General features: G+C 33.6%; 1 pseudogene; it reads right to left on the bottom strand.

The window, feature by feature from the left end:
• Nucleotides 1-7,351: 7,351 nt before the first annotated feature.
• On the bottom strand, nt 7,352-8,061 carry LOC107001626 (annotated as a pseudogene).
• Nucleotides 8,062-9,442: the final 1,381 nt, after the last annotated feature.

The raw sequence follows: 9,442 nt of genomic DNA, 5'->3' as shown, positions 1-9,442 counted from the left end.
GTGTTTAGTGGTGAATTTCGAAATAAATAGAGGAGTTCAATTACGAATTTTTAGTGGAATGATTTGTAATTTATTATGGTAAGAATAATTCAAATTAATTATTTAGAATTATTTCCATAAAAGGAAGCCTCAGTAATAAATTCTTTGGTCCCTCTAGTGCCCAATTTAACTAGAACTCAGAATCCTATTTTCTAGTAGAAGATGGAAAAATAGTGTGTCTTTTTTTTTTTAGGAAGAAACGTGTGTTTTGAAGTTTTCTTGAAAAAAAAAGGATTTGCTTTTCTTCTCCTCTTTGGACTAGGAAGATATCTCTATAAATAGGGATTCTTCTAACCTAGATTGGATTGAGTATTCTATACAATACTTGCCCACCCAAGTATTGAGAGAGTTCAATTGTTGATTGGGATCATTGTAGAAGACTATAGAGCTGAAGTTGGATTTACTTCAAGATATCTGCACATGCTTCAAGAGGTAATCCTGAGTTAATTTTCAGCATACTTTGTATGTGATGACTATTTGTGATTGTTGTTTACATTCATGCAAAATGTATGATTCTGGAATGCTTCCGCGGTGTATGCTATTTACTAACAATTGGCATCAAGAGCCATACTTGCATCTTTATACATAACCTAAAATATGCATATGTGAAATTATATGTATGATTCGTGATTGTGAATTTTATTTTATCACGAAAAGGACAGAACGGATAAAAACTTGATTTGATTTATTTTTGTTAAATGCATACGGTAATAGTTACTTATGAAAATTGATCTGTAATATTTGATAATATTTTCATATTGTCATGCACGGTGTTCCTTGAATGGATAATTTTAAAAGAAATTTGATAGCTGCACCTGTCTTTATTTTGTCTTTTTTATTATGGCGGCTGATTGTTTTCTGGTATATTAAGAGAGAAAAAAATAAAGAATTCAAAATTGAATTGCTGAAATTTTTTTTACTAACCCATGAATTGTATAAAAAATAAGAAGTGTTGGGTGTAATATTTTTTTTGGCCTCACGTGATTGGATATAAATTGTCAGAAAAACTTTCAATTTTTTTTTTATCGTGGCAGCTGTTGGTTTGCTTTGTAATCACATGTTTTGGGTGTAATTTTTTTTTCCTTCGTAAAAAGAGTGACCACTTGTGAATTTTTTTTAAAATTATTTTGACTCATTAATATGTAACTAATGATTCATGTTTCTTGGAAGAGTTTGAACCACACTTTGAAAAAAAATTGCAACAGTAACGTGTAAAAAAAAAGGACATTTACCGTAACAGTTTTGAAAATATGATAAGCTGGAATTTTTGTTGTTGCATAGTTTCTTTCTAGAAATTTGCTGGTATAAAATTTACCAAGAAAATAAAATGGTGATGAGTATTTTTTTAAATTACCAATATTAAATAGTAATGAAATATTAAGTTTATGTGTTGGCTTAGACCTTCCTCCCCATCGGATGAATTTAATACAAGTCATTGCGTATTTAATCGCTAGTTTGATAATTTATATCAACTCTCCTAAACTGAGTAATATATGATTGGATCAATGCAACTAGAGGATTTTCACTTGACTTAAACTAACAGTAGACTCTCCAACTGAGTTAGGTCTGTATAAGTGTATGGAGTGAATAATCGGTCATTATATATATGTATTGTATGAATAGTTCTCCAATCCCAACGATTGGCTATTTAAGATGCATGAATGTATATGTATATCATTGTTTTGGATGTAATGATTCAATGTTATATGACTATGTTATTGATCTATTCTAACTATTTCTTAAATTTCAGATTCAACATGTCTCCTTTTAATCCCATTAGTACTATTTTGGGTTAAAACAAACTAGAGGGTTCTAACTATGTTGACTGCAGGAGAAATCTTGACATTGTGTTAACTGCTGAAGAATATAAGTTTGTGCTTCATGAGGAATGTCCATAACCAAATGATCAGTCTAGTGATGAGGATAAGTTAGCTTATCAGAAATGGCGCAAAGCTGATGAGATGGCGCGATGTTACATTATGGCTTCAATGTCAAATCTTTTGCAACATCAACATCAAGCTATGTTGTCTGCTTTTGAAATTCTAGAGAATCTCAAACAAATGTTTGGAGACCAGGGTCGATCAGCTAAGCAGACTGCCATGAGAACTCTCATGAACACTAAGATGGTTGAAGGCACCCCTGTAAGAGACAATGTTCTGAAGATGATAGGTCTTCTGAATGAACTAGAGGTTTTGGGGGCTGAAATTGACAATGACTCACAAGTTGAGATGATATTGCAGTATCTGCCTGATAGTTTTCAACAATTTTTCCTAAATTATAATATGAATAAGATGAGTCTATCTTTGGCACAATTGTTGAATGAGCTACAAGTGGCAGAGACACTTGTCAAAAAACATGCACCATCAATGGCACTTAATGTTGAGAAAGGTTCTACTTGTAAACCGCAAGGTGTACAGAAGAAGAAAAAGGCTCACAAAGCTAAGGCAATTGCACCTCCAACTGGGGGAGTGAAAAAGTCTAAGGGTAAGTGTTTTCATTGCAAGATGTCAGCTCATTGGAAGGCACATTGTCCAGATTTCTTAGCCAAGAAGAAAAACAAACCAGGTAACTCACTTTCACTTGTTGTTGAAATATTTTTAGTGGCTGTTTCTACCACTTCATGGTGTGTATATTCAGGAGCCACTGATCATATCTGCACTACTATGCAAGGGTTTCAAGAAACGCGCAAGCTGATTAGAGGTGAAGTTAGCGTTTTTCAAGCAGATGGCTCTGCAGCTCAGTTTTAGCATTAGGAAATATTACTTTTTCGTTTGATAGTGTAGTTTTAATTTTAAAAGATGTTCTATATGCACCTGCTGTTAGAAGAAATTTGATTTCAGTTTCTAAAGTTTTGAGAGATGGTTATGATGTTAGTTTTTCTGATAACGGTTGTGTTATTAGTTATAATAAACATCTTGTCTCTACTGGTACATTGATTGATGGTCTTTTTATTATTAATGTCTCTCCAGAACTGCAACAAATCGTAGAATTGAATAATGTTAACCTTTCAAGTAAAAGAAAACGTTCTTCTGATTTTAATGAGACTTATCTATGGCACTTGCGTCTATGTCATATAAATCTAGATAGGATTTCAAGGTTGGTTCGAGATGGACCTTTAGGTTCATTAAAAGTGGAGGCACTACCAACATGTGAATCTTGTTTAGAAGGAAAAATGACTAAGAGACCTTTTCCCTCAAAAGGAAATAGAGCCAATGATAAACTAGAGTTAATTCATTCTGATTTGTGTGGCGCAATGATCATTCAAGCAAGAGGTGGGTATGAGTACTTCGTGACCTTCATTGATGACTACTCAAAATATGGATATATATATTTGTTGCGCCGTAAGTCTGAATGCTTTGAGAAATTCAAAGAGTTTAAGGCTGAAACAGAGAAACAACATGGAATATATATCAAGTCATTGCGATCTGATCGTGGTGGCGAATACCTCTCTAATGATTTTATTAGTTACTTATCAGAACAAGGAATTACATCTCAAATGTCTGCACCTACAACGCCACAACAAAATGGTGTAGCAGAAAGAAGAAATAGAACTCTTTTAGAAATGGTTATATCAATGATGAGTTACTCTGATTTGCCGCATTCGTTTTGGGGATATGCCATAGAAACTGCAAATTACATTCTGAACTTAGTTCCTTCTAAATCTGTTCCTTTGACACCCATTGAACTGTGGACTGGGCACAAACCTAGTTTGAGACATATTCGGGTTTGGGGATGTCCAGCACATGTATTAAAAGGGAAGGCAGAAAAATTGGAACCTAAAACAGAAGTATGTGTTTTTATTGGATACCCTAAAGGAACGAAAGGTGGTATGTTTTATAATCCTAAAGAAAAGAAGGTCATTGTGTCTACCAATGCCAAGTTTCTGGAAACGGATTTTTTAACAAACCATATTCCTAGAAGTAAACTAGTTTTACAGGAATTGAGCAAAGAGAAAACAAATCAATCTACTTAAAATAATGAAAACCAAATTCAGATGTCACATGATAGAGTTAACATACCATTGCATTATAATAGTGGGAGAGATGTTAACAAACATAAAATTCTGCAAGTACAAGATCTTGAAAATTCATTGCATCAAGGTAGTGGGAGTAATAGTGAGCAGATTGTATTAGAGGAAGAAGTTGTTGATATCTCTGCACCGCAAGATAATGAAGATAACATGGAAACTCAAGATCCTAAAAATGATGTGGTTCCACCACAAGATCATAATAATGCAAATCTCTCTGAACCTGCCCCTGCAACTGTAGTGTCTCATAGTAGTGGGAGAGTGATAAGAAAACCACTTCGGTATGCACTCTTGGGAGAGACTTTTGACAGAATCCCTGAAGAGTCGAATACCGAACTTGGGAATTACGACGAAGCACTACAAGATAAAGATGCAGAAAAATGGATTGTTGCTATAAAATCAGAAATGGAGTCTATGTACTCTAACAAAGTCTGGGATATTGTAGAACCACCTGTAGATGGAGTCAAACCCATTGGATGCAAGTTTATATATAAGAAAAAGAGAGGAGTAGATGGACAAGTGCAAACTTACAAAGCTAGACTTATTGCAAAAGGGTATACTCAGAAAGAAGGGATCGACTATGAGGAAACTTTTTCGCCAGTAGTCATGCTTAAGTCTATTAGAATTCTCTTATCCATTGCTGCTCATTATGATTATGAAATTTGGCAAATGGATGTCAAGACAGCTTTCCTTAATGGAAGTCTTGATGAAAGCATATTTATGCGACAACCAGACGGTTTCATAGAAAAAGGGAAAGAACACATGTCGTGCAAGCTTAAAAGATCTATTTATGGATTAAAGCAAGCTTCTAGGGCATGGAACACTTGCTTCGACAATGCAGTCAAGTCTTTTGGTTTTGAGCAATGTCTTGATGAGTCTTGTGTGTACAAAAAGTTGAATAGGGATAAAGTGATGTTTTTGGTATTATATGTAGATGATATCTTGCTCATAGGAAATAATGCGGGCTTGATGAATTCAGTTAAGAAATGGTTGTCCACAAACTTTGATATGAAGGATTTGGGAGAAGCTGCTCACATCCCTGGGATCAAGGTTCTACGTGATCGCAAGAAAAGGATGTTAGGTTTATCTCAAGCTCTTTATATTGATACAATTCTGACCAGGTTTAGCATGCACAATTCCAAGAAAGGTTTTCTTCCTTTTAGACATGGAATTTCTTTATCTAAGGATCAATGTCCTAAGACAGATGAGGAAACAGAAAGCATGAAGACAGTTCCTTATGCATCAGCGGTAGGAAGTCTCATGTATGCCATGTTATGCATTAGACCTGGCATTTGTTTTGCCGTAGTCATGGTTAGCAGATATCAGTCTAATCCTGGACAAGAACATTGGACAGCAGTTAAGCATATAATCAAGTACCTGAAAAGGACTAGGGATTACATGCTAGTCTATCATTCGGATGAGTTGGTGCCCATAGGGTACACCGACTCAGATTTCCAGTCTGATATGGACTCTAGAAAGTCGACCTCAGGAAATGTGTTTACTTTGGGAGGTGGAGCCATTGTTTGGAGAAGCATCAAGCAAACGTGTGTTGCTGATTCTACCATGGAAGCCGAATATGTAGCAGCTTCTGAAGCAGCTAAGGAGGCAGTGTGGCTCAAAAAATTTCAGAAAGACTTGGCGGTTGTTCCTGCAATAGAAATGCCACTTACAATGTTTTGTGATAATAGTGGAGCGGTTGCAAATTCAAAGGAACCACGAAGTCATAAGAAGCCAAAACACATCGAGCGAAAATACCATTTGATTCGAGACAAAGTACAGAGAGGGGATGTGATGGTGGCGAAGATTGCATCAGAGAACAACTTTCCAAACCCTTTCACAAAAGCTTTACCGCAAAAGTGTTTTGATAGACATGTTGAAGGAATGGGTGTTAGAGTTGTAGGTGCATGGTTATGAGTCTATGTGGGAGATTGTTAGGATATACTATTAACCATGCGTTTTGATATAGTATTAATATTGAAAAATTGTTTATTCATTTATTCAATTCAATAAAGTGTTACATTAAATAAATCAATTGTCATATATGTGTCCTTAACTTATATAGTAGATGATTTCGTGTATAGAGTTTAAGCTTGTATATAGAAGATTAAATCATCAGTTCTTATAAGTTAAAATTTATAGTTCACAATCATAGATGGGAACTTGGACAAAATCATCAGAAAGATTGTAGCACGACATTAAACGTAATTTATCTTGATTATGAGAATGACATAGTTCTAACTTCTCGTGCTAGTGCATTTGGTATGTATTGAACGGGATCAAGCAGAGATAGTTGTTTTAGACTGACTGATAAAAACATATTCTCTAAACTATTAAATGTACTTATATTCTTAATCTTGATACAACGATTATGATCTGTATATATTAATTATCATTTTGATTTATTAAAAGGTGAGATTCTGAGATGGGTCAATATGCCTGGTAGATTGGATGATAATAATATATATTGGTGAAATAATTAGTTAGTTGATGGAATCCATGTCTCAGTATAGAGATTGATGATACACCTTTTATGAGAAGCTTGTAAGTTTTCATATGTAAACCCGGCCGGTAGATTTATGAATCTGGCACATGAAATAAGTAAAGTATTGCTCTAAAAGAAGTTAATCATTGAATTAAATTCGTCAGTAATTTAATTTATTGATTAGTATCGGTAATATTAACATGGGGAATCAAATAAGTGCTTAGTGGTGAATTTCGAAATAAATAGAGGAGTTCAATTACGAATTTTTAGTTGAATGATTTGTAATTTATTATGGTAAGAATAATTCAATTTAATTATTTAGAATTATTTCCATAATAGGAAGCCTCAGTAATAAATTATGTGATCCCTCCAGTGCCCAATTTAACTAGAACTCAGAATCCTATTTTCTAGTAGAAGATGGAAAAGTAGCGTGTCTTTTTTTTTAAGGAAGAAACGTGTGTTTTGAAGTTTTCTTGAAAAAAAAGGATTTGCTTTTCTTCTCCTCTTTGGACTAGAAAGACATCTCTATAAATGGGGATTCTAACCTAGATTGGATTGAGTATTTTATACAATACTTGCCCACCCAAGTATTGAGAGAGTTCAATTGTTGATTGGGATCACTGTAGAAGACTATAGAGCTGGAGTTGGATTTACTTCAAGATATCTGCACACGCTTCAAGAGGTAATCCTGAGTTAATTTTCAGCATACTTTGTATGTGATGACTATTTGTGATTGTTGTTTATATTCATGCAAGATGTATGATTCTGGAATGCTTCCGTTGTGTATGCTATTTTCTAACACTTCAAGCATCAACCATCAGTATATCACCGTCTTCATCACGCATTGCATCCAAATCCCTTTCTCTATGATCATCATCCTCACCAACTTCAGTAAAGGTTGATGTTGTTGATACTGTGAAATTTTCTCGAAATTCTCTACCACCAATTTCACCATCCAAAATCACTTCTAGTTCATCTTCATCTTCTTGCGGCAATTTATACTGACAGAGTGGACAAGTATTAATCCGATTAAACCAAGGGATAATACAATCATTATGAAAAAAATGCTTACAAGGGAATTGACTAGCTCACGTATCAATTACAAATTCCTCCATACAAATGGAACAATTTTTCGATGATTAATTGATTTTCACAATTGAAAGTGAGTTGATAAACGATTTAAGAGTCGGTGAACGGAATTGAGGTGAGTTAAACAACTCAAACGAAAGATCATCGAAATCACTCTCATCGGATTATGTATGGAATCTAGATAACTAAAAGTAACAAAATCATTGGTGGAAAGGATATAACTGGTAAGATTTAAATGTTGAGGAAAAGGTACAAAACTGGCAATGGTGTAATTAGGGAGGAGGTGGCGATGAAAGTAGCGAGGGCAACGAAAAGAGAAGCTAACGCCAGCGGTGGTGGTTATGTGAAAGGCATCGTTCCAGTTGTAGCACCGGTAAGAACGGCGGTTACCGGCGGTGCAAAGGGTGGCCTTTGTCGTTGACATGAAGGACCTTTGGTGTCCTCTTGCTCGGTTTTCTCGAGGTACACACTATATTCTTAAATTTTCCTTTATTTTATTTTTGGAGAAGAGTTAAGAATAGTGTCTATTTAAATTGTTTTGTGCATGAACCCGTGGAATTATGGCATCATTATTATATTTTGACATCAACTTTTATTTTGGTTTGTGTTATAAATATTAAAGATAAGGCCTAAAATATATTTATATCTAAATTATTCCATCTTTAGATATAAATTAATAAAGTTAAAGGGCAAAAATATTTAGAGAAACACATCTAGATGTTGACTAAATTAAATTGTTCTCTTGATATGCTTCTCGGCATGTATGTCCATAAAATATTCGCCCACCTACCATATGTTCTAGAAATTTATTGACGGATTAGCTTATCTATTATATTTTTTAGGGAAAAAATCAAAAATATCCTTAAAATATGTGAAAGGAGATAGAATGTCCTACGTTATAGTTTGGCTAAGAAATGTCTTATCATCAATACTTTGGCTAAAAAAAGTCATTGCAGTCAAAACTTTGGTCCAAAAATGTTCTTATAGTTATAAAATGGGGTAAAATGTCTTTTTTCGAATAAATATTTTTTTAAACACATCTTCTTCAACTATATCTATACTACCTTAAAAACATTAACTCGCTAACTTGAATGTTAAAATACTAAAATACCCCCAAATTAAAACACTATATTTAGTATATATGTTGTATAGTTAATATTGTATTTATTTATGCTATATTATATTAAAAGCATATTGTTTTTCACATTGTTGGGTAGTGACTCTTCCAGAAGGTTCTGATTTTTTTATTGAGTTGTAACTTTTTGGATGAGTTATGATACATTAAAAATGTTGTGATTTTTCTGAAGTGTTGTGACTTCTCATAAATGACGCGATAAAACTTTTTCATAATATCCTTTCATGTTTTCAAATAGAGGGGGTTTCTCACACTTTTAAACTACAAGTTTGGTAAGTTTTATATTCTTCTTCTTAAAATAATGAAAATTGTGAGAGTTGTTCAACCACGCAATTATAATATTTTTTGGTTTTCTATTCTTCTTCTTTAAATAAGGAAGATTGTGAGAGTTTTTCAATCAATAAATTGCAATATTTTTTTGTGGGTAAAATAGATAGATCAATAAAAATTGGTTCGACAAGGCAAATGAAATAACTCAACTTCAAATGAAAAGATTATCTTGATATCATATTTACTCATTTTCGAAGCAATAAAATATACTTTGTAGCAACTTCCACTTGACAAAAAAAACAACGATTTCTGTTGCACAAACTACAAATTTGAATTGAAAATCTAAAAAGTCTGAAAATGTGGGGGAAAATGTACTTGATCAAAAACTTATTTGAAGAGT

The sequence above is a fragment of the Solanum pennellii genome, chromosome 1, assembly GCF_001406875.1.
Source record: "Solanum pennellii chromosome 1, SPENNV200".
Taxonomy (NCBI): Eukaryota; Viridiplantae; Streptophyta; class Magnoliopsida; order Solanales; family Solanaceae; genus Solanum; species Solanum pennellii.
Note: the sequence above shows the minus strand (reverse complement) of the source record. Positions and strands in the feature narration are given on the sequence as shown.